This window comes from Ovis canadensis, chromosome 1 (assembly GCF_042477335.2).
Source record: "Ovis canadensis isolate MfBH-ARS-UI-01 breed Bighorn chromosome 1, ARS-UI_OviCan_v2, whole genome shotgun sequence".
Lineage (NCBI taxonomy): Eukaryota > Metazoa > Chordata > Mammalia > Artiodactyla > Bovidae > Ovis > Ovis canadensis.
The window spans coordinates 205,657,995-205,683,842 of NC_091245.1; the positions used below are offsets into that span (position 1 = coordinate 205,657,995).

Consider the following 25,848-nt stretch of genomic DNA (forward strand, 5'->3'; position numbering starts at 1 on the left):
GACCCTCACCCACACACCCCACCTCAGCAAAGCCCCCCACCTGCCCCTACAAGAGCTCTCCCAGCTGGGCTCAGGGTGCAGGGGCTTTGCAGACAAACTCCTCAGCACGTGCCCCCACCTCCCAGCTCTCTCTCCTCTGCTCCCTCCTGAGCTGACTTTAATTCTTTTCATCTTTCCTCTGAAATCACTCCTCTGGTCCCGTAATCAGCTGTGTGGGTTCCAACTTCCTGATTTCCAGGGGGAGATTAAGCAGCTTTCTCCATCTAAAGGCACAGTGGAAGACTAGGCCACCCTGTGGGCTGGCTGGACCCCTCTCTGGCAAGGCGCCTGCTCTTACTCTTTGAGTCCTGGCCACCCTGGGTCTTGGGCCTTCCACAAGGATCTTCCCAGGCCCCCGGCCCGCCCTGGTCCCCAGAGATTCCAGCCTTCCCATCATTCCTCCTTCACACAGAGGCCTCTCAGCATCTCCAGCCAGGCCCAGAGTCCGCAGTCCACAGCCTTCTCTATCACCTACTTTTGGAAAAGGGGAGGTGGGGGCAGGGATATGGCAGCACTCAGGATCTGGAATCTGCAGAGGGAATTCTCAGTTGGGTTGCCTACCCTTCCCTTTCTCCTAGGGCTTCTCTGCTCCTCCCATCCACTCTTGCCCTCGGAGGCCCTTTTTCTGAGATCGTGAACATCCATGGTCTCCCCTGGATGATGAGGTGACATGACGAGCAAGCTTTCAACTCCCCAAGAGTGCATCATCTACCCTGCACCTCTTCTGGAGCCATTTCAGGGTCTGGTGCTCAGCTGAGCCCTGGCTTGAGACAAAGCAAAATGGGGTCAGGGGCATGTGCTGCCTGGGAGGGGCCACTGGAGACAGGGACACAGAGAGAGAGAGTACAAGGGGAAGGAGAACTGAGCTGGGCATTATGTGCCATTTCAGCTTGCCCGATATGAAGCTAGGGTATAGTGGTAAAGCTTAGATCTGACTTTTCAACAAGGAAGAAACAGTTGCCTAGAAAAGGAATTCCTGAGATGGAAAGGGGGAGAGAAGCCATTCTGTGGGAAGTCTCCTGAAATGTCACTTTGTTAGGGCTTCAGTTTCTTCTGAAATGATTTGGGGCCTTGGGCCTCCCCGGGGACCCTGGCTTCCTGCCAACAGGACCCTTGGGTCTGTCTGTCTTGGTCTGAGGGCTTCAGAGAGTCCATGAATTCCCTGATATCAATATGCAAAGTCTCAAGGACATGAACAGTAGCATGAGGGGAGAGATTTCATAGCCTTAATCCTGTCCCCAGAAGGGTCTCCCATTCCAAGGAGTTAAAAACCACCGAATCAGAGTTTAACACAGAAGTGACACATGAGGCTGGCCTTTGACCCAAAAGATGGGCCTGGATTGGAGCCATATGACCTCTGGCTGAACCAAGCGGACTGAGTCAGACCCAGGCAGTGATGGGAGTCTGAGGAGCTGACCTGCACTTCTAGATGGGAGGAGGAGCAAGGAGGGGTTCTGGAGATGACCCAGGTGTCTGGAGACCCCAGCTTAGAGCAGATCTCTGCCAGGTGAAAATCCCACGGCTCACACGACACTTTCATTGGACTCAGCTATTTGCAGGCTTTATCTGCTGGGAACCGGCAAGTACTAGCTGGTGAGATGGTAAAGGTGACCCAGAGAGCCTTAGGTCTTCCTGGAGCACAGGTGAAAAGTGCACAGAAGTGTCTGTGCCCATAAGTTTCACGATATGTACCAAATTCATCCATCTCAGAGTAAAAATAGTCTACCCTTCAAGGGGCTGTGTGTGTATCCAGGACAGACATGGGCAAGTCAGTGGAATCCCAGCGGCATAGAGGGCAAGGTCAGTCAGTGCCAAGGGGACCATCTGGAGGGAACAAGTGTTGCTTAACAAAAAATGTCCCTTAGCCCAACCCCACACTATGGGGGCTACGCCCTAACCGGGCTGCTGGAACTTTCTGGGTCATAGCGCCCTCTTCCACGAAATGATGAAGTTGGGCTGGAGGGGTTCTGAGGACACCTTCAGTGTCGACACCTCAGGTTTTAAGAAATGCCTCCTCTGTCCTCTCCCTGGAGCTCTGGTGGCGGGGGAGTGCAGAGGTGGAGATTATCCAGAAGCCCAGGGAGTATTCCTGTCCTGCCAGAGTTCACCACCACCTACCCAGGGCCTCTGCCCGTTCCCTCCTCCCACACTGTCAATTTCCCTACAGAAGAGGCTGCGGGAGCATGATGGGTTCCCTCTTTGTGTTTTGATTTGCTTGCTTACTTTCTTGCTCAAACCGAGTGCATTCAAGGGACAGGAAGTAGGAGGCTGGCTGGGACAGGTGAGCAAGGAACAGCCTGGACCCAGCTTGTTGGCTGCCCTCCAGCCGGAAGGTTGGGGTGACCAGCTGTGAATTCTCCCTAGGTCCTGTGAGGACAGACACAGCGGCTACTGCCACACTGGACAACCCCTCAAGCTCCCTCTCTAGAGCCTCACGGCTGTGGAATGTTTTCTTCTACCCACTGCATATCCATGTGCTTTGTAAGGGTGCTCTGTAGATATGTAGGTATATAAGTATTATAGGTGGTGGTATTTAGTCTGACTCCTTTGAGACCGCATGGACTGTAGCCCGCCAGGCTCCTCTGTCCATGGGATTCTCCAGGCAAGAATACTAGAGTGGGTTGCCATCTCCTTCTCCAGGGGATCTTCCCGACCCAGGGATGGAACCCGCACCTCCTTCACGGGCAGGTGGATTCTTGATTACTGAGCTAGCACGGAAGCCCGCATACAGCTAGGAAGGTAGGACTCGGTTTGCGAGGTGGTGGTGGTGGCGGCGGGGCTCCCGCCTGTGGCAGCCAAGTTGCTGTCGGGGCGGCGCCCCTGTCTCTCCCCACAGGTCTCCCCCGTCACTTCCGCCTGTGACTCCTTCTCCCCACCCCCCAACGTCAAGCTGTCATCATCGCCAACTCCTCCCTCACGTTTCCTCCCCGCAGCCCGGCTGTTGCTATATCCTTACTCTTCCTCCACAGCAGCTCTGAAATCTGTCCCTTTCTCAGTAGCCGCCCCCTCCATCAGCAACCCCCTCCTGTGTCCCCATCTCTCCTGCCTCTTGTCTCTGCTGGCTTTTTTTTTTTTTTGCTTCTCCCCCTCTCTGACTTTGTGCTTTGCCTGCTCTTTGTCCATCTGCCTGTCCCTCTCCGTTCATGCTTGTTTTCTATGCAGCTCTGTTCCCTGGCCCCTCTGAATCCCTGGGCACCTCTCAGGTGGCCTCTTTCTCTCTGGTCAGTTGGGGGTGTTTGTCTTTATCTCTCCACTGTCTCCTAACAGGTCACAGCCAGAAACTCCTTGGGGAAGCAGGGTTGGAGCTTTCTTCTTTCTAACCTCGCTGTCAAGTTGACTTCCCAGCTGGCCTGAGCTCTGAGCAGAGCAGAGCAGAGGCAGCGCAGCAGGGAGACGGACCTCAGCCTGAGCGATCCATGGGCCATGGGGAGAACAGCTGGGCCGGAGGAGCCAGTGATGCGGCCCTGCCTGTTGCTAAAACAAGTGGCAGGCCTGGCTCATTTGCATGTCGGGTCTCTTTTACATAAATCTGCATGTCAAGCTGGAGGCCCAGGAGCCAGGTAATGCAAAATGATGCAAAATAAATTAGAGTGCCCTTCTGCAGGTGCAAGCCTGCCCTATCCAACTGACAGAGCAAACCCAGAAGGGTTGGTGTCCTCCTAGAGTAAGGGGGGAGTGGGGGAGTGAAGTGGGGAATTAGGGGGTGGGGCAGGAGCAGAACCGCTGGCCTGCTCTCTAGCCTGGCTCCAGGGTGGCCCCCTGGGAAAGAGGATGGGCCCCCATGACTGGAGAGGGCTGTGAAGCCAGCCAGCTTGGACCACAGGCTCATCCAGACCCTGGAGACTTGGACTCCAGGGCTGGGAGAGGGGGCATTTAGGGCTCACCCCATCCGGTGAGGGAAAAGGAGCAGGAGAGGGACCTTTCCAAGGTTGCCCAGCCCAGTGTGGCAGGGCCCAGCACAGAAGCCTGCGCTCCTGGTTCTCAGCAAAGTAACCTCTTTGTTCTGTATCATGGGATAGAAGTGGGTGAATATCACTGGGGGTCTCCAGTGACTTTGGGGGAATCAAATCAGAGATGTCAGTCTACCCTTCTACTCTACCTGGCCTTTGGGAGCACTGCCCCTGTGCTAACCACCTTGGGGTGCCCTTCAGAGCTCCCTGACCCAGACCTGGGGTCCTATTCCCCTCTAGAAAAGGCAGTGTGGGAAAGAAGTAACAACCATTCTCCCTCTGCATTCTCTAGCTTCTGTGAAGTGTGACTTCTTGGCTCCTCTTTGGATTGGGAAGTGGTTCCTGAAGCCCCAAGGCTTCTGAGAGGCCCCTTCATGTGAGAGGTGGATGGAGAGGAGGGTTGTAGCACCATAGCCTGCCCCAGGCCTGACTCTGTTTCTCCTCTGACCAAAAAGGTGAACCAGCCATGTGATCCCAAACGCTCCCAAAGACCTCACACCCTCTCCAGATGCACCACACAGCATGTTTAAAGGGGACCCACAGCAAATTACATCTGTGCTAACTAGGACCTCTGCTCCAATTCTCCTCTGCTGCAGGAAGCTGGCCAACAGAGCTCCATCCTGCCCTGAAAGTGCAGGCTACCCGTGGGGGTGGTATCTCAGGGGGCAGGGCACCCATGGTTAAAAACAGTGAGCCACATCTCTGCCTGTGTAGTGCTGCTGCAACTTATCAGCCGTGTGACCGAGGGCAAGACACCTGGCCTCTCTGACCCACGTTTTCTCATCTATAAATTCCAGGTGGTAAGCATTCCTACCTGGTAGGGTTACCATGAGGCATAAATGAGACAAAGCACAGACAGCACCCCACACAGTGCCTGGCACAAAGGAAGCAACTATAAATGGTGAAAAAGTGAGTGTTTATCACTCAGTCATGTCTGACTCTTTGCAAGTTGATGGACTGTAACTCACCAGCCTCCTCTGTCCAGGGGATTCTCCAGGCAAGAATACTGGAGTGAGTTGCCATTCCCTTCTCCAGGGGATCTTCCCAACTCAGGAATCAAACTGGGGTCTCCCGCATTGCAGGCAGATTCTTTTCACTGTCTGAGCCACCTGGGAAGCCCAGTAGTATTACTCTTGCAAATACAGGTATCACAACCAGGCCAACCTAGATCAGAGGAAGGGGGTGGGAAGCAGAAAGAAGTTCAGGTGGGGTCTCTCTCCCACTGCCCTTCCTCTTCCCATCACCTTCTTCTGTTCCCCGGCCTCCAATCTAGTCTCCACATTTGTTACAGAGGGAAAGTATTAAAACACACCTACTGTCACACCACTTCTTTGCTTTAACTCCTTTCTGGCTTCCTATTGCTCTTAGGATAAAGCCCACACTCCTTAACATGGTCTTACAAGACTTTTTGTAATCTGGCTCCTGCTTATCTCTGAACCTTATTTCTCAACCTCTTGTAACCTAAGCTTTGGGACCACAGTTGCTCAGACATGCATGTCGGCACTTACCTCCAGGCCTCTGCACGGGCTGCTTCCTGACCCCAGCTACTCACCTCTTTTGCAGTCAGTTTAGAAGTTGTTTCCTCAGAATACTCCTGCTCTCCTGGCTGAGGGTGAAAAGAGAAGGGTTATGGAGCTCCTCGTCCCAGGAGATTTTTCTGAGGTTCAGGAAGTAAGGATGTCTAAGATCATTTAGTCTCCTTTGGCAGAGAAGAAACCCAAGACCCAGAGGGAGGGGGCTTCCCCCAGGTTCCCCCCAGCCTCCCTCCACACTGGCACAGAGGGAATCAGTGACACCTCCTCTGACACCAAGGATGACCTCTCATTCTAATTCATTTGCATCTAGTCATTTAATCACCTCTCCCAGGGAGAATGAATAAACAGAAAAGACCAGGAGTCCCAAAGGAATGAATTCCAAACCCTCGGAGAGCCCACAGGGATATGTGTGTTTTGGGGCCAGGGCTATTTTAGTGACTGTTCCCATGGGGTCACTATCTCCTTTTCCCTCTTTATCAGATTCTGGTTGGCCTCATCTGCCAAGTGAGAGGAGCTTGTGACCAGGGAATTGAGGGGCACAGGGGGCTCCTTGGGGAGCTGTGAATTTAAAGCATGGCCAAGTGAGAACCAGTCAAGGCCACTGCTGCAGCTTCGAAAACAAACAAGTTCTGGAGCCAGAAAACCTAGTTTAAGTCACACTTGCTAGCGATGTGAAAGTGCGAATCAGTGAGCCTCTCTGTACCTTAGTCTCTTCCGCTGTAAAATGGGAGCAACACAATAGCTCTATCGGCAGGCTGGCATGAGGGTCTGGTGAGGGAATAGGAGGGAAAGCGCCTCCTACACGGTTCAGCACTCAACATGCCTTCTTCGTGAGCCGAGCATGCACAGGAGGGTTCTGATGGGGAGCCAGGCTCCAAAGCCCAGAGCTGATTGCTGACTCAGCCCCCTGCGCTTGCTGCCATCCCGTGCCTAATCTGTTACGGACTGAAAGGTGTTGGGCTTATAAATATTTGCTCCTTATGGCCAGGCTTTCCCTAGTGCTATCAGCCTGGCTGATAAGATAATCCTGCCCCATGGGGCAGGCTCTGGCACCTGGCATTCTGTGCTGCAGGTGACCTAGCAGACTTAACTTTTTAATACCTAGCAAGTCAATACAGAGGCTCTCGGCTTACCGGCTAGGAGGGGCCAGCCAAGGGGGACTCCGAAATTAATTCTCTTTGTTTTTGAATCTGAGGTCTAGAATTGACTGGAGACTCCAAGTTAACACCTTTCCTGCCAGATGGTGACTGGGTCTTCACTGGCTCCACTGAGCTCAGAACCAAAATGATTTTGAAAAGACTTGAAGTGAGCACCCTTCTCCTTTAATTAAGCACAAAATCTCCATATCTATTTCAGGCTTTGAAAAGTGAAACCCAGAGAAGGCAGGTTCCCCAGGCAGAGGAGAGAGGTGTGTGGAATTAATATTCCATCTCTATTTTTCCTGGGTAATTTAGTAAGTTGACTAAGCTTATCAGGGGGACCTGGGCTGCTTTTAGCTCCTGGGCAAGCCAGGCTCACATTCTCGCCTCACTTTTCACATTAGAACAGTTAACTAGCCGGGTGAGGTGAGTCGGGGTTAAGGGGAAGAGCTGGGACCCGTCCCGCCTTGTATGGGCACCCATGACCATTTAGCGGCACATCCCTCCTCCCCCAAATGCTCTAGCCTGACTCTCAAAGTTCTGGGTGCACCCTGAACCACCTTGGGCACCCCCCCACCCATTCCCCCACTGCCTTTCACCTCTCCCAGCTTCAGGGGGCATGTGGACTTGCTGATATTTTTTAGAGAGAGAGTCTTTTTTTAATTGGAGGATAATTGCTTTACAATGTTGTGTTGGTTTCTGCTGTGAAACAGCTTTAAATATACATATAACCCCTCCTTCTTGAGTCACTCTCCCTCATGACTTGCAGGTATTTAAAGAAGGCAGGCTAAGGGGAGGGGCTATGCTGGGACTGCCCCAGTCCCGTACCTCCAGGAAGAAAGGTAACTGCCCAGACAGGCTGCTTCCTGAGGTCCAGCAGACCCTTCTCCCCACCCTTCCTTCCACCCCATCATTCTCCCTTCTCTGCTGGTCAGAAGGCAACTCTAGGACTGCTTCTCTCTGGAACTGAGGACTCTCAAGGAATCTGTTTCACAAACATCAAATTCTCATAGAAAACTTCAGAATCCCAGGAAAGAAATCCTTGGAACCCTGTGTGGGAAATATTACTCTGGGTTGTCATCTCTCTTTGAACATCCACTTAGCTCCTCCCACTCATCTCCATGAGAAGCTCTTGGGAGCAGGGAGGATACCAGTATAGAATATGTTTCCAAATAAGTGGGAGGGGACTTCAGAGATTGTGAATCCATCCCCTCTTTGCCACGGATGGATAGAATCAAGTTCAAGGAGGGAAAGTGGTCGGTCCAAGGAGTTCTCACCTCTGAGGCTGGGCCAGTGGGGCTTCACTGGGGACTCACTAGAGGGGGCTGCATATCACACTCTAGGGGCTCTGGGGTCAGAGGGACCTGAGGCCAAATTTTGGCTCAGCTGTGAGACTTGCCCAAGTTATAAAAGCTTCTTTGTGCTTCAGTTTTATCGTTTGTAGGATGGGATAATAGTAACCACTTCATAGGGTCAATAGATGAGATGAGGAATGCTACCTGCCTGACAGTAATTACTCTAGAACTTCCTGAAGGAGTGGCTTAATTTCATTTACCGCTGGATCCTCAGACCCTAGAACATGCTGTGCCCAGAGCAGCAGTGAACAAATGCATGTTGAATGGATGAATGCAGCGTATAGTTATTATCACTCTTACCCTCAGTGGTTCTTATGATCACTATTATTGACCTGAGTATTTTCTTGTTCAACTTCACTCACCTCTTCTTTTCCTCTCCTGGACTCTCTTCTGTTTACTCCTTGTAGCGGCATGTACAGGGGCATTCCTGCAGATGTACACCTTCATACCTGCACTGCTTCTGTCTCTTCATCTCTTCTCATCTGCAGGGGGAGAGGGAGAATCATGAGGCTGAATCCATACCTTTGCTTTCCTACCCAAGCCCCACCCAACTCAGGGTTCAAATTGCTGCTCCCCTTCATATATCTGAAATCCTGTCCACTCTCTTCTAATATACTTAGTGCTGCTTAGTAAGTCAGGGGTGGTGGAAAAAAAAAAATTCCCACCAGTATTTTTTCATTTCCAAGGAAGGCTGTCCATTTGGTTTTGTTTTGTCTGATTCAAAACTGACTGATGTAATTCCCTTCTGCTCTGACAAATCAGGACCCTCAGCAAAGAAGGAAACAGAGCCAAAGAGAGAAGAGAAAGGGTCAGCCACTTTTTGGAGATTTATGAAGCTCCCATTCGAGCACAGGCAGCTGGACATTGCTCTCCTAGGTTCAGGCCTCGAGTTTCAAAAAAACAAAAAGACTCCAAGACGCACCTTCATTTGAGTCATTTGGGTGGAGTTGGTGTTTTCATCTTTGTTATCTTCCTATTTCCCTCCCCTCTGAGCTGAGTGCTTCCATCTGCCTTTGGGGTCTAGGACAACTGGGCCAAAATACCAAGAGATGATCCTTCTCAAATTCTCAAATCCCATTTTCACTCCTTTTGTCCCACTCCTGGGTTTAGGGTTTTAATTCATTTTGAATTGGTGATCATCTTGAGAGGAAAACACATAGGAAATGGATAGACTAGACTGTAATATGACATAAATAAATCAACCCTACAAATTAACACAAGCCTACACCTGAAAGAATCAGACCACAAGCAAACAAGAATTTGGCTAATAACAGAGAATAATAATAAGGCCTATGGCCTTTAACTAGATCAGTGTGACTTAAAGATAAATCGTAAAGTGAAATACTCAGTCCAGACAAACTGTAGGGGTTGGTTTGGTTTATGTACTCCCTTAATGTATATGACTAAAAAACAGATTCTGTTTACACGCATCTTTTTACAAGTTTGTTGTTTTTTTAGTCTCTAAGTCATGTCTGACTCTTTTGCGACTCCATGGACTGTAGTCTTCCAGGCTCCTCTGTCCATGGGATTTCCCAGACAAGAATACTGGAGTGCGTTGTCATTTCCTCCTCTGGGGGATCTTCCTGACACAGGGATTGAACTCGCATCTTTTGCATCTCCTGCATTGGCAGGTGGGTGCCATTACTAAATTAATGGAAATGTTGACTCTGTACAGATAAGTGGTTTCCATCTTTTTGAGGGTGGCCACCCTCCTGTTTGAGTTCAGATCTTACTGGGCACAGGGCCCGATGGTGAGTGTCCAACTCCCTGAAACCTAGCCAAGCAGGGAGGCCAGGTGGAGGTGGTCCACCTAGTGGGACTCCAACAAGCTGAAGCAGGTAGCAGGAGCATCTCTTACATTGATTACAGGTCCTTTGAGTGGAAGGGATGCACCTCCTGAGTTGAGAGTGGGCCCCGTGCATCAAGTCCAGTAGATGGACAATTCAAGTTGATTATAGACTGCAGGCTTGTGTCATCCCTGATGTGGTGGTGTCATGAGGATGGTGATTGTAGCCATGAAATTAAAAGACACTTGCTCATTGGAAGGAAAGTTATGACCAACCTAGATAGCATACTCAAAAGCAGAGACATTACTTTGCCAACAAAGGTCCATCTAGTCAAGACTATGGTTTTTCCAGTGGTCATATATGGATGTGAAAGTTGGACTATAAAGAAAGCTGAGCACCGAAGAATTGATGCTTTTGAACTGTGGTGTTGGAGAAGACTCTTGAGAGTCCCTTGGACTGCAAAGAGATCCAACTAGTCCATCCTAAAGGAAATCAGTCCTGGGTGTTCATTGGAGGGACTGATGCTGAAGCTGAAACTCCAATACTTTGGCCACCTGATTTGAAGAGCTAATTCATTTGAAAAGACCCTGATGCTGGGAAAGATTGAGGGTAGGAGGAGAAGGGGACGACAGAGGATAAGATGGTTGGATGGCATCACCGACGCAGTGGACATGGGTTTGGGTGGACTCCGGGAGTTAGTGATGGACAGGGAGGCCTGGTGTGTTGCAGTTCATGGGGTCACAAAGAGTCGGACACAACTGAGCAACTGAACTGAACAGGAGGTGGGGCCTTTGGGAGGTGATTGAGTCACGAGGATGAAGCCCTCATGAATGGGATCCATGCTCTTCTAAAAGAGACTCCGGGTACTTCCTTGGTGGTCCAATGGTTAAGAGTCCTTGGTTCAGTCCCTGGTCAGGGAACCAAGATCCTGCATGCCACATGGCACAGTGCAGCCAAAAAACTATAAATAAAGTAAAGAGACCCCAGAGAGCTCTCTCACCCCTTCTGTCAGGTAGACACAGTAAGACAATGATGGTCTGTGATCTAGGAAATGGGATCTCACCAGACACTGAGTCAGTTGGCACTTCCATCCTGGACTCCCCAACCTCTGGAAGTATGAAAAATAAGTGTTTGCTTTTGAAGCTGCCCAGTCTATGGTGTTTTTGTTACAGCAGCCTGAATGAACTAAAATAGCAACCCAGTGCATTGTGGGAGCAAGAAAGAGATGGGCTTCAGAGATGGAGTATGGAGTAGGGAGGCATGGGGCTGGGGATGTTCTTTGCCAGCCTGGGCCCTTAGCCCCATGAAGCATGCCTCTGCCTTGGCCACCAGTGACACACTAAAAACTCTGCGTGCTCATCAGTTCAGCATCTACTGCCCTGTCTGCCCCTGACATTGGTTCCCCCTTGGCTCCAGGCTCTCTCACAGACCGGCTTTCCTGGCTTGCCATACGTGGACTTGGCAGCCTGGTCCCATTTCTCCTCCGTGACTGTCTTAGAAATCCCATAAGTCTCAGGCACCAGTAATTAACCCCAGGCACCAAAACCGACCTCCAGCCCCACAGCTGCATCCAACTCAGGTGCCTGGGACACCACAGCCCACCAGACTCCTGAGGGGGTCAGGGCGGAGCCTGTGGAGGAGAAGAGGTGGGAGTTAGAGAAGAAAAAGACTGTGATAAAACGGGCAAGGAGAAGAACAATTTGAGGGAATATTAGAAAGACAGTTAAAAATACACCCCTGTGGTGCATGGTATGAGTGGGCTGGGGAGGAGGACTTTGACATTAAATTGATTTCCAATACCTCTGGCATAAACAGAGACCCCCCTGCTGTGAACCCCAATGAGGTGGCCTCAGTCTGATTCTTTTGGCTTTTAGGTGTGGCCTCTGAGGAATGACAGAAGAGAATGGCTGTTCAAGCTGAGAAAAATCTATTCAAACTCCATGCAATGTGCCAAAGCTCTTTTTTTTTTTTTTTTGTTAGCTCTGTCTTCGCTCCAAGAATGTCTTCTTTTTCAGTTCTGGAGATTTCAATGCTTATAGCAATCACTTGGTCTGGGAGTCCTGTTTGTCTCCTCACAGTGAGCCTTGCTTCTATTTCATAACATCCTCCCTTTCAACTCTCAGTTCTTGTCAGCAGAGAGTATATAGGAAGCAATCAGATCTATGAACCAAGTTATCAATATTTGCCTTCCTGTCTCATCATGGGTCACAAGCTCTGACGCAGAAGTGATGTTGCTGGATGAGTCTTCACTCAGTTACCCAGACACTCACATTCCCAGAAAGTGCACAACACCAGGAACCGCTGTCAATCCAAAGAGAAAATGTCTTTTTGGAACCACTCTAGCTTTACCTCATCTTCCTCCACAAACCTAGCCTAGGAAATTTTCCTATTCAGCTTAAAAAAATAATTGATGACAACTTGGATGGGAACACAGATAGTATATTTATCAAAATTTCAGATGATACAAAATCACTATTAAATAGGGTAAAAGGGTAAGGTTCCAAGTCTACCTGGATAGATTGGACAAGGAACTGAATTTAACAAGATGAAATTTACTACCCTTGGGCTCAAAACAAAACAAAAACCCAGCTCAGCAGTATAATTTCAGAATTTGGAAGAGGGAGCTAAAAGAGCCACACATTGGTTGCAAGTTCAATATTCGTGCATGCTCAGTCATGCGTGACCCTGCAACCCTGTGGACTGTACCCCACCAGGCTCTTCTGTCTATGGGATTTCCCAGGCAATGATACTGGAGAGGGTGGGTTGCCATTTCCTCCTTCAGGGGATCTTCCTGAAGTAGGTATCAAACCAGAGTCTCCTGCCTGTCCTTCATTGGCAGGTGGATTCTTTACCACTAAGCCACCTGGGAAGTCAAGGTTCAATGTGAGTCAAGGGTATAATGTGACTCTCAGAGTTTAGGCTGCATCACTGGAGGGTAGAGTTCAAAACAAGGAGAGCAGGAAGTGATCCTGTTCTCAGCGCTCCTGGACCACACCTGATGTGTTGTGCTTCCTTCTGACACCGCTCTGGGATGAACACTGACAACATCTGAGGGGTGGAAACAGGAAGACAGAGAATCTGGAAATTATAACAAACGAGAACCATAAAAGAACTAAGGAAGTTTAACCCCAAAGAGGAAAAAGATTTAAGGAGGCATGAAAGTTGTTTTTAAGTGCTTCAAGACTGATCTCCTATACAAACTGGAGACTTTTTTTTTTCTTTCCCAGTTTTAGAAGACAAAGGTAGCTACATGAGAATAAGTAACAGGGAGCTAAATTTCAGTCTGGCCTGGGGAAGAACTTTCTTTTGCAACAGTGAAAAGTGTGCCAAGCTAGAATAATCTGCCTGATGAGGTAATGAGTTCCCTGTCACTGGAGAAATTCAGGCAAAAGCTGGAGGATTACACATGAGGGATGTTGCAGACAATTCTTGTATTCATCAGAGGATCAGATCAGACGATCTTTAAGGATGCTTTCAACTCGCAGACATTCTGAATTTCAGGGTTGTTATTATAATTTACTATATATCACTTATATGAAGACATCGAATTCCTTTTAGTAAAGTGATAAAGCTGCTGAATTTCAGAAATACTTTCCAGTTCTTTTCACATTCAATTTCAATTTCAAAGGGAGTACAGTGGAGACAACCGTATTGGTTCAAACTTGGTTCTGTTACTTACTAGCTGTGTGACCTTGGGCAAGTCACTTCATGTCTCTGAGCCTCAATTTCCTCATCTATGGAATAGAAATAATAATAGTACCTGCTTCATAGGGATGTTATGAGGATTAAATAAATATTTGAGAAGCACTCAGAACACTGCCGCATACAGTAAGTATTACAAATGTGTTTGTTAAATTAAAAATAATGTAAAATAGCTGAAAATAAAGAATGGGAATGGTCTCAAATTTAACAAATGGTTCAAGGATGTCCTCCTTCTTTACCAACTCATCACTAGCAGCTCTGGCTGTAAAATAGCCAAGAACCCAGAGGCAGCAAAGAAAAAAAAAAAGGCAAAAATCACACAGGCTCCCCAGCTCTCAAGGGGGAAGCAAAAGCTTCCTGTGATTGGTTTACCGTAACCTCTGAAAAGGGCTGTGTGTTTAATGACACCCGCTTATCCTCTCCTCCCCCACCCTCCTCTCTCTTCTTGGAGTTGCTAGGAGGCCAGGGCTGTGCTGCATCCTAATAAAGCTGCGTCGGGGGAGGGAGGGGGCCAGAGCTTGTTAGATATACACGGCCTGTCTGCGGGAGCTTAATATCCTTTTACTGGAATAACTATTGTCCCAGCTTCTCAACGAATACGGACCATCATTAATAAAAGGGCTAATAAAAGCATTTATTGCGCTCAGGCAATAGCCTCGCTTTTTCTAGCTCCAGGGCCTTGGCAGAGGCAGCTATTGAGGATAAGAATTGGAAAAGTAAGACTCCCACTGCAACGCAGAGATCAGCCTCTGCCCCAGCCCCGACCCAGCACCCTCCCCCAAGGGCTGAGCAGCCAGAGCAGTGGGAGATTGGGGCATGAAGACAATGAATGCATCACTGAGGCATCAGGCTTCCGGGTCTTTTTTAAATGGTAAATACGGGGTGGTGATGCTTAAAGAAAAAAAATGGTCCTATTACCAAGTTCTCTCAAGAAGCTTAAAGCACTTCACCTTGCAAGACTGTTATTCCCATTTTACTGAGGGGAAAATAAAGGCACAGAGGGATTAGGGGCTCACTCAGCCATATGTGGTCTGATATCCTTGCCAGAACCAAGACTAGAACACAATGTTCCTGACTTCCAAATCCAGAACCATCATGAAATTTTTAAAAGGGCAAGACTGTATCTATCTCTGTCCAGCCTCCAATGTGGGGAATCAGTGAATGCTGTGATCATCATCACTGCTTCCCTAAATTATTATTGTTGTTATTATAATAACTAGTGGGTAGACTTGAGTGGGTGGTAGATACAAGATAATTACTAAGACCCCAGAATTAAAGTGTTGAGTCTCTACTTTTCCACGGCCGCCCAGAGACGAAAATGAAAGCTGTCCTCCAAGGAACTCTGAGAAGAGCCCTAATCTTGAGATAGCGTGAATCCGAGAGGGGAAGACAATGGAGAAAGGCCAGGAGAGACTTGGAAGCCAGCCTTGGAGATGCTGGGATTCTTGACTGTGGATGGCACAGGCAATCCAGCAGGTTCAGATCCTGGTTCTGCCACTTCTTTGCTGTGTGACCATGGAAAAGTTTCCTAACCTCTCTGAAGTTCAGTGTCCTCAGCTGTGAAATAGGGATAATAATCATCCCTAGCCCTAAGTCTGTTGTAAGTAAAGATTAGAGGAAAGACTGTGAAAACTCAAAAACCTGAGCCTAGAGCTTGCCAGTGGGGAGGGCCAGAAACTGTGGGGCTGCATGACTCTCCCAACCTCAGGAGGACACTGGGAAGCAGCCTTTTTCTCAGGACTACCCAGGTTCAGCAGAGAATAACTTTGGCCTTCATTTCCCCCCTATTTAAGACAGGGCAACAAAATCTCTGCCCTCAGCAACTCCCTGCCCCCCCCCACCCCCGAGGGTTGTCAGATGGATGGAGGAGAGATACAATCCTTGGGAGGAAAGGTGGGTGTTAATAACAGCACCCTGGATCTCTATTATTATTGTCATTATTCCAGCTCTGTCCAGTAAGCAGCAAGGACCCAGGTGATTCACGGTCTGCACGCTGCAGCCCTGGTCCACCTGTTGCAACTTGCCCGCCTGCCAGGATTCCTCCGCCTGCGAGGCCTCCACCTCTTTCTCAGCTCGTACTTGCAGCTCAGGGTCCTCCGTCACCAGATGGGATGGAGGCATGAGGGGGGCATTTGGGAACAGAGCACCCAGCTCAGAAGGGCTGGGACTCCTGCACCAGTGGCCACAGCCCTGCTTCACATCAGCAGCCACAGAGTAAGCCTAGGGTATGGGGCGGGGGGTTGGGGCTGGGAGATTGTAAGTTTCAGATCAACCACTCCTCGAGAGATCTCCCAGTCCCTTAGGAGGATGGCACGGACCAGGGATGGCAGGGATCAGGGAGAAAGGGGTTCAGGCCTGGGTCTGTTCCGTGGCAGTCCTGCTGTGGGGTGGGGGGAGGCGGGTGGCGGAGGGTGAGGTAGGGACGATGGTGTGGGGGCAAGTCCCCATCCACCTCCAGGGGCCCTGCTCTGAATGGCAGAGGCCTGGCATAAGGAACTGCCTGGAAACTGGGTAGCATCAGAGGATGGTTCTTAAACTCTGTAACCCCAAGTACTTGGGTCCTAAGGTTTCAGCAACAGCTAGAGCTAAGGAAAGGGAGCTTGGGTGCTTCTGACAGTCATGAAGAACCGCCACACCCCCCTCCGCCTTGCAAGCACTCTATAAATGTGATCTGAACATCTGTGACTCACCCGCACACACCCCTGCAGTTTCGTGGTGAGGACACAGCTAATCATAGCTAGTGTTTGGGGAGGAAGAAGGATTTTGCCAAAAGCTCCATGACAGACTCTCTCCCTCTTTCTCTGAGATGGTGAAGTGAGTATGACTGGCCGCCAGTTTGGCAAGGAGTTTCTGCCTTCCTGAGGACTGGTCCTACCTGGGACAAGAACACACCCCCAGAAGAGCCATTTAGGTTGGGATTGGTTCCCTGGTTTCTGATCAAAGGTCATACCAGGAAGATCAGAGCTGGATTTCCTAAGATCTACCGGTGATGTTTGCTTTGGTTTTGTTTGGGCTTGTTTACATTTGAGCTGGAAGGGGCCCAACTATAGGACATCTGGCTATATCTGTCACTCTAGATGAGGAAACTGAGGTCTAGTGAGGCTGAAGTGACTTATCCAAAGTTATTTGGAGTCTTTTCATACTGTTCACCTGATGCAAAGAGCCAACTCACTGGAAAAGACCCTGATGCTGGGAAGATTGAGGACAGGAGGAGAAGCGGGGGACAGAGGATGAGATGGTTGGATGGCATCACCAACTCAGTGGATGTGAGTTTAAGCAAACTCCAGGAGATAGTGTAGGACAGGGAAGCCTGGCATGCTGCAGTCCATGGGGTTGTAAAGACTCGGACATGACTTAGCGACTGAACAACAATTTAGAGTCTTAGACACAGAACTGCAGCCCTGCCTCCAGATTCAGCGTTCTTTCTATGAACTCTTCTGGGTCCATTTTGAGTCCTGAGAAACAACTGCAACAATGTCAGCCCCCATTCATAGAGCACTTAATATGTGCCAGTTACTAGATTAGGTGGTATGTACACTACATCAGGCTGAGGATATAGATGAGGTGGGAGCACATCAGAGAAGTGGTTTGTGTAGATCAATTGTGTTTTCTTTTGGGTCTGAGGCACAGCGTTTCTGTGGCACACTTTCAAATCATCAGCCATGCAGGATGTGCTGTTGTGTCAACTGACTGAGCATTTTCTATATGTCAGTTCTCCACGGAGTCCTGGAAACCCAGAGATAAAATAGGATAGGGTCCCCCACAGTGAATCAACAGTTTACCAGAGTTAAAGAAAAAGGGTCAGGAACGCAGTAAAAAAATAAAATAAAATAAATCCTAGGGAGATGGAGGCTTCCTGATACATTTTAGCAGGGTTTTGAAGGGTGAGTAGGAGTTGGCTAGGTGAGGCTAGCTATGAATGGGAGAGAGAAAATGCATGCAGAGAAAACAGCAAACAGAAAAGCTGTAGAGGAAGTATTTTATGTGTTTGGAGACAACAAATAGTTTGAAACAGAAAGTGCAGAGATGGAGGGGATGCGGGGAGACAATGCTACACAGGTGAGTTGAGGCCAGCAATGAGGAAGGTCTAATGCCAGGCCAAGGAGGGCACCAATATGGAGTTCAAGCTTTGGAGGTCTGCTCTGAAAGGACTCTGAGGTTCTCATTCCTAGCTTTTATACATTCATATATGCACACTAAGTGGCTTCAGTCGTGTCTGACTCCTTCCGAGTATGGACCTGTGGACTGTAGCGAGCCAGGTTCCCCTGTCCATGGGGATTCTCCAGGCACGAATACTGGAGTGGGTTGCCAAGCCCTTCTCCAGGGAATCTTCCCAACCCAGGGATTGAACCGGCGTCTCTTACATCTCCTGCGTTGGCAGGCAGGTTCTTTACACTACCATCTGGGAAGCCCCCACACATATATGCATACATATAAATCAGAGGTAGAATATATATTTGGCCTGTCTCCCCCACCCCACCCCACCCCCACCTCCCTATTGGTCTGGGCACCTGTGAGTGTGTTCATCCACCTGGAGCGCTAATTAGGCCCCCTGGGGAGTCTGACACCGACCGCCAGCTGTGGTCACAACCGCCAGCTCATGGCCTCTGCACAGGAACTTTCTCAGTGCTCCTCTGGTGTTCCCCTCATTACTGGGTGTTAGTGGGGTCTTTAGCACATGGCATTCTGCTTGGTCAGGGCTTGTCAGACGGCCCACGCACTGGGGCACGTGCGGAACCCCCGGCTGGGTGGCGGAACTGCAACAACTCCTTCCCTGTCCCTCCTCTGGCCCCAGTTCCTGGCCCCCCTCAAGTAAGGCTCCACCCCTATCGGAACCGCCACCATCACCAGCTTCCAGCCCAGGTGTTGTCAGCCTTCTTCTCAGAACAGCATGCCTTCCCTGCCTCCTCCTGGCTGGTTTTTCAGCCCACCCTGCCTGGACTAAGGGGCATTCTCAGTTCTTCCAAAGTTGAAAAAACGAGAGCCTCACTACCATATGTATCAAGATCTTCATTTTTAAAATCAAATAATCATCCTGAAGGATGCTTCCTGACAGAGGACAGAAGATGAATTTTGGAGCCTGACAGTCTAAAACCCTGGCTGTGTGACCTTTGGCAAGTCACTTCTCTGAGCTCCAGTTTCCTTACCTGTAAAGTGGGGATGTTGGCCCTCACTGTACAGGGATTAAAAGAGATAAACATGCAGGATGCCAATCAAGGAAGGGCTGAGTTCAGCAGAGAGACCCAAGCAGGAAAGGACACATTCCTTTGCTTCCTCTTATAACAAGTACCTTTAGCTTCTAGGACCTAAAAAACCCTAAACCAAACAGTATATTCGATTTGGTCTTCTAGCTGTTGTTGAGTGACTCAGTAGTGAAATGGGGTAGAGCCCATCCTCCAAACAGCTCCCCAGGCCTTGCCAACCAGAGGAAGATGTGTCATTTCTGTTCCAGAGAGAACGGAGGGCTCAAGCCAAAGCCTTCCGCCAGGGTCCTCAGACAGGTGGCTCCTGGACTGACCTCTGCCAGCCCATAAGCTCCACAGTTTCACTGTTCCGCCTGGGCTGCGGGCTGCGGGGCTGGTTGGTGGAGTTGGCTTAGAGAAGGGTATTTTGTATTTGGCTTTTGGAATGACTAATGAATGAGCTGTCTCCACTGCAGGAGAATTATGCCACTTAAGCAAAACCCAGCCGGGCTGGTCGGCTCAGAGATAGCTAATAGGAAATGCCTGTCAGAACACTGACGCTTCAAAGCCAAATATATTCTCACTGTGTTCTCTGTTTGCTAAGTTTACTTTATGCAAAATATAACTCAGCTGAAAATATGTAGATGGCAGAGAGCTCGCGCCTTCCCTCTGGAAGAAAGGGAGACAAGGAGGACGGGGAGGGCAGCTCCCAGTTAACCCTCCTGGTCCTGCCAGGCTGAGGATGAGCCAGGCCCTTGTTTGGCCAAAGAGCACAGACCTTGCCTTGCAAGAAAGTCTGTGCCACTAATGAACCCATAACAACCACAGTCCTCAAAATAGAGGCAGCCCTCCCACACCATGGGAACAGAGGGGGTGTGGGCAACAGAGAGCACAAGTGGTCCAGCCGTTTTATGAAGCTGCAGGGGCCAGTGAGGGCCCACGAGGGTGCCTGTGGTTTTTGTCCTTTGGTGGTTTTACCTGCCCACCCCCTCTCCCCACAGGTGAGACAAAGTCCTCTAAACCAAGAAGCAACGGAGGAAAGTCAGTGACTTCCAGGACCCGGAACTCAGTGGCAGAACCTTGGTTACTGAACCGATGCTCAAACAACGTATCCCATGGGAAGAGCACTGAATGAAGGGTCAGGGTGTTCCTCGTGTGTGATCTTGCAGGAAACGCTCATCTCTTTGGGCCTTGGCTTCACTATTTATAAATGGAGAGATTGGACCAGCTCAGCACTTTCTCGGGTCACACTGACCCAACACTGTTTTTTAACATGATAGAATGCAGGCAGGAGTGTGGAAATAGGACCCACTGCTCAATTTCCTGCCTCTCCTCTCTCAAGGATTGCCAGGGGTCGCCATGAGGAGCTGGGTATAAAGATGGGTGAGTGAGTGACTGAAAGTTGCTCAGTCGTGTTCGACTCTTTGTGACCCCACGGACAATACAGTCCATGGAATTCTCTAGGCCAGAATACAGGAATGGGTAGCCTTTCCCTTCTCCAGGGGATCTTCCCAACTCAGGGATGAATCCAGGTCTCCCGCATTGCAGGCAGATTCTTTACCAGCTGAAACACAAGGGAAGCCCTCACATCCATAAAAGATGGGATCACCTTTAAAGAGACACCTGAGATTTCTCAATGTCTGAAATGGGACAGATTCTCCAGGCCACAACCAGGGACATTAGTGTGAGCAGATGCCCTGCTGAGGAGGAGCAAAGAGATACGGATTCCTCCAGCGTTTGTCCTGGAAACACTTTACCATGTACAGCCACAGTCACCAAGCCACTTGACAGGAGCTCAGCCCCTCTTCCCAGATAAGAGGTCTGGCCTTCCTTGAGGAGGGCACTTGAGTTTGAGTTTATTCCTTCAGGATCACAGCAAGAGTTGGGCCAGAGAATCCTGGGGCTTTCTAGAAGGACTTGGAGAAAAGGCAGCTTCCACTGTGTTCCAGGCAGGGTGGGATGCAGAAAGAAACCAGACCCAGCTCTGCTCTCAAAGAGCTCCCGCTTCATTGCAAGATGGGCGCGTAAGGAGGAAACCATGGATGTGGGAGGGTTCATCACAGGCTGACTTTTTAAGCCCACTGGAAGCTCAGAGAGGCAGAGGCCCTGGGCAGCCGTTGAATGCCTCTGAGCTTTAGGTCCTCATCTGTAAAATGGGGATAATTATTACCTGCCTTAGAGAACTAGATGAGATGTATCTAAATGCCTAACACACCACTTGGTATGTTTTAATCGTTTGATAAAAGGGAGCTATTACTGTTTATTGCCAAGGCTCAGAGGAGAGCTGCTCTCGGCAGAATGGGTTCCAGGTGAGCAGAGACTCATCCATCCTTTTAGCGCTTGGGGCCAAGCCTGGGGTGTCTGGACCTCCTGGCAGGCTCCTCCCTGGCTGCCAGCCATCACTCCATTTACCCCAGTTTGCCTTTTCTTTGTGTGCAAAGAACATGGGAAAGCCCTGGCTTACAGTCCTCAGAGTTGGCTTCAGAGCCTGGGGGGCCTTCAGTGAGGTGGCGTGAGAGGCGGGGGCTGGCCGTCTTAGGAGGAATCAAGTAGAACAGCACAAGCAGGCACAAAGGGTGCAGGCGTGGAACAGCGGGCCTGGGGAGGGGGGCAGCTGGGGCGTCTCAGTACCTCCACTAAGTCTTGCACATGCACCCCGCCTTTGATTCTTAGTTGAGTGATTGATTCTGCTCAAAGTGGAGCAGAGTCCAAGTCAGGATATGTGGGGGAAAAAAGGCTGGATAATGTCCCATCGAGTGGGGTGAGGGGTGACTGGGCAAGGCTGCAGGGCAGGACCTGCGGCTTGCAGAGACACGCAGAGGCTTCAGAGCAGGCACTCCTCAGGGACAAGGAGACAAGGGGTGGGAGTCAGGGCAGAGAGACTCAGGCAGCCAGCAAACCGCAGAACAGGGCAGAGCCAGTCAGCAGGCCAGTGGGAGCCAGCAGGCCAGTGGGAGCCAGCAGGCCAGTGGGAGCCAGCAGGCCAGTGGGAGCCAGCAGCCGGCGGGAGGCCTCAGCCACGGGGCCAAGGAGGCCAGGCACAGGGACTGGCCCCAGAGGGTGGGGGTCCCAGGGCCACAGAGAAGAGCTCATCACTGGTGGAGAGCAGCAGGGGGGCTCTGTGATGCCCAGGAAGCCAGGCGGAGGAGCCGAGACTCACTTGGGCCTCCTTAGACAGCCGCCCAGCTGTAACAGCAGGGTACCATAGCCTGTCGAGCTCACAGGGCGATGGCGGGTGGTAGGAATCACACAGGGACCTCCATGCACGGGCAAAGGGGCAGGGGGGCGTTGAGCTGTGGCGGGAGCTGGACCAAAACACTGACTTGGCCGACTTAGCTGCCAGGCCAGACATGCTAAACACAGCAACCAGAGGAGCAGGAGCGCAGAGTTCTGTTCAGGTAAACCGGGAAAGCTGGTCCATCAGGCAGGTGGCACCGAGCAGCAGGAGCCCAGAAGCCAAAAGGTGGAAGTGACCAGGTTCTGGGAGGCTGGACCTCAGCTAGAAGTGGGGTGCAGCAGGGGAGTAGGGCACTGTCAAGGCCTCATTCCCAGACAGAGGGCTCTAGAAAGAGCAGTCAGGAAAATGAACTCTCGACTCTGACACACCTGGTTTGAATCCTAGCTTCCTCCCTTCAGTAGTTATCGGACGTTGGAGGTGACACTTAATCTCTCAGTTTTCTTATCTATAAGGCAGAGATAATCACCCGTCTACTTCTTAGGAGGTGAAGATTAAATAAGGCCATTTGTGGAGCTTCTGGCATACACAGATGTTTACAGAAGTGTACCTGTTCTTACTATGACTATTAGCCCCCGAGATTGTCAGGTTCCAGAAAATGAGACAGAATTTTGAGGTTTGATGGGTAGGACACGGCAGAGCCTGGCCCCTTTGAGGAAGGGCAGGGAAGAAAAAATTACAAAGGCTCCAACCACAGATAAGCCCCTGCTCAAATCCCTTGTGTACTGGTGCCAGTCTGAGACCTTTAGCAAGTGACTTAATCCCTTGAAGCCTCATTTCCTCATCTGTAAAATGGACATACCACTATCTGCCTTTTGAGGTTGCTGTGACAGTTTAGTGAGATAATGTATGCGGAGTGTCCAACCCAGTAGATGCTTAGTCGATAGTTACTCTATAGATGAGGCTGATATGTGAGGGAGCGGAGGGAGGAAGGGACCCAGGGGGCATTTGGGAGCCCAGGACTCTCCTCCAGATCTTAGATCTCCTGCAGCAGAAATATTAATACTTCTTCCCTGCAGAAGCAGAAGCAGCCAGAGCTACAGAAACTCCACAGGTATATACCCTGTAAACACACGTGAAAACTCTGGATTCTACCTGCCTGGACAGGACTGGCTCAGGAGCCAGGTAAGTCATGTCTGATGGTGGAGGCCAACAGTGGCTCTGGCTTGGAGGGACCCAAAAACAGAGAACAAGGGAGGGGCTAGTGACGGAAAGAGATCTTTTTCATTGACTCAGTAAGTAAATAAGTGCTAATTGTGCACTTTCTGTGGGTTAAGGCCTATAGACACCAAGGTGAACAAGACAGTTGTGGTCTCCACGCCTCCCAAACAGAGCATACCGGAGGAAGCAATGACAAGGGAGCTTTAGGAAGATCATTCAGTGGCTACTTCAGGAAATGAGGTATGGAGCCCATGTGAGAGTGCTTGCCAGGGTCTAGGAGAGGAAATGAAAGCTTTCGGACCATCCTGGCAGAAAGAGCATCAGACAGACCTAGCTCTGCCTCTGACCAGTTCCTTGGCTCTGGACAAGTTAGCCTTTTTTGGGTCTTCAGTTCTCTCCTCTGTAAGAGGAGAAGCATGGTACCTGCCTCACAGGGTTTTGGGTGACTGTTAAATTAGGTGATGCATAGAAATCTTGGCTCTCAGTACCGGTCAATATGTGCAGGCTCTTGTTAATAAGAACGTTAGCAACTAGGTGAATCCAGGAGTCGCACTAAAGGGATAAATGCCAAGGCTCAGTGACTGAGTGTGGGAAATATTTTAGTTGACACCCGGGTGATTGTAAGGTGACTGAGTATCATTTGTGGGTCCAAGTTCCCCTGCTGGGAAAGAAGGTCTGGACTAGGGTGGAGTGCGGAGGCCAGTGCCAGCTGAAGAATTCTGAAGTCATGTCAACCCAGGATTTATGGTTCAGGGGGGAAAATAGTTGAGTTCGGCCTCTGGGTTAAACATTACCACCTTTATTTTCTCTGAGATTCCCCCAGAGAGCAGGTGGAGGGCATCCCCCAGAGCCAAGTCAGTGCTGGACTCCCCTGGTCCTTGGCTCAGGTCAAATGGGAGAAGGATCCTGGACTAAAAGTGTAGTGTGGAGTGAAATGGCTGCTCGGTGCACATCCTTCCTTCCACAGATGGAACAAGACCTCAATAAGCACATTATCTTTTTTTTTTTTTTCCTTTTAAGTGGCAGTCCTATTGTGAGTAAGGGGCTTACAGGACAAGGCCCCAGACAGAACAAAGAAAACACTCCCACCAACTCTCTTGCCAGAAATGAACTGAAATTTTCGGAGAGGTGGGTGAGCCAAAATTCTCAGGGAGAAGTCCCAGAAGACTGTCCATCAGGTGAGAAAATGTAGGCAAAATGTAACATGTAAAATGATGAACCAGAAAATCATCCACCCAGCCTGCACCCAGCTATGTCTTAATGAGGCAAACTCCAAAGAAGCTTTTCCTTTAATCTGGCATTTGAAACGAAATGCTGCTAAGAAGCCCCCACCTCACCCACCCCCCTCCTCATTTCTTCTGGCCTAGGGGCTGCTACTAGTCTGTGTTTCTGTGATATTTTATAATGTTCCTCCACCCTCTACCCACACTCTTGCAAATAACCCCTCTATATGTAAACCCTCCTCAAATTATCTTAACTTAGTGTGCTATCATTCCCTGTTGGGACCCTGCCTATTAGAGTCATCCTTTGTCTTTGCTAAATTTCTGTGGAGACAACATCTCCTCCAGGAATGCTTCCCTCTTCTTCCCAATCTGTGTCAGCTGCCCTGCCCCCTTGGGCTCCCAGATCCTCTGTATAGTTCACTGTTACAGCTCGTTCCATACTTTATTGCAAAAGCCAGTCCTCTGTGCACAACTACTAGAGCTGCAATTACTGAGCCCACGTGCACAACTACTGACACCCGCATGCCCTAGAGCCTGTGCTCCGCAACAAGAGAAGACACTGCAATGAGAAGCCTGCACACACGAGGGTAGCCCCAGCTCACCACAACTAGAGAAAAAGCTCTAGCAATAGTGAAGACTCAGCACACCAGAAACAAACAAACAAATAAATTATAGATAGATGGATATAGATATATTCTAAAAAGCCAGTCCTTTGTCCTAAATCTGAGTCTCTGGAGGTTGGGGACCATGTGTTACTGCTCATCCTTGCACCTCAGTATCTGGTACAAAGCTAGCCCTCAGAAAACATTTGCTGAATGAAGGAAAGAAGCAGGAGCTCAGAGTAAGACCTGCCAAAGACACACAGGAAACACAGTGCAGCATCTGTGGTACCCACTGAAGGAGCTGGCTTCTCCCAGGCCACCATCAGTTAGGTCACAGGCAAGGACTTGAAGAAAAGCTATTATTTAAAGAACACCCCATATCCAGGGCCTGAGGCCCACATCAGTGAGTATGGGGAAAGAACGAGGGAGATGCTCTGGTTCGCGTGTTAGCAGTTGCGCTTCCTGAGGAAAAAGAATGGCCAGCTTTTCTCAGCCCCAGGGAAACAATGGAAGTCTCCGTCCTTGAGCTGGGAGTCCTATGATCCTGGTATCAACCACTGGGAGATTCACACCCACTTCAGTTTAGTTCAGTCGCTCAGTCCTGCCCAACTCTTTGCAACCCCATGGACTGCAGCACGCCAGGCCTCCCTGTCCATTACCAGCTCCCGGAGTTTACTCAAACTCATGTCCATTGAGTCAGTGATGCCATCCAACTATCTCATCCTCTGTCGTCCCCTTCTCCTCCCACCTTCAATCTTTCCCAGCATCAGGGTCTTTCAAATCAATCAGTTCTTCACATCAGGTGGCCAAAGTACTGGAGTTTCAGCTTCAGCATCAGTCCCTCCAATGAACACCCAGGACTGATCTCCTTTAGGATGGACTAGTTGGATCTCTTTGCAGTCCAAGGGACTCTCAAGAGTTTCTCCAACACCACAGT

The 25,848-nt window shown here is 49.9% G+C and overlaps 1 protein-coding gene across 1 annotated transcript in view; it reads right to left on the minus strand.

Annotated features, from left to right (window-relative positions):
• VPS8 (VPS8 subunit of CORVET complex) overlaps positions 1-25,848 on the minus strand; it is a 395,845-nt gene that overhangs the window by 341,242 nt on the left and 28,755 nt on the right. Inside the window, exons 3-5 of the mRNA XM_069558731.1 lie at positions 8,381-8,500; positions 5,542-5,595; positions 4,958-5,153 (exon numbers count right to left, since the gene is read on the minus strand). The gene's annotated coding sequence lies outside the window, so the exon portion shown is untranslated. The remainder of the gene's footprint in view (positions 1-4,957; positions 5,154-5,541; positions 5,596-8,380; positions 8,501-25,848) is intronic.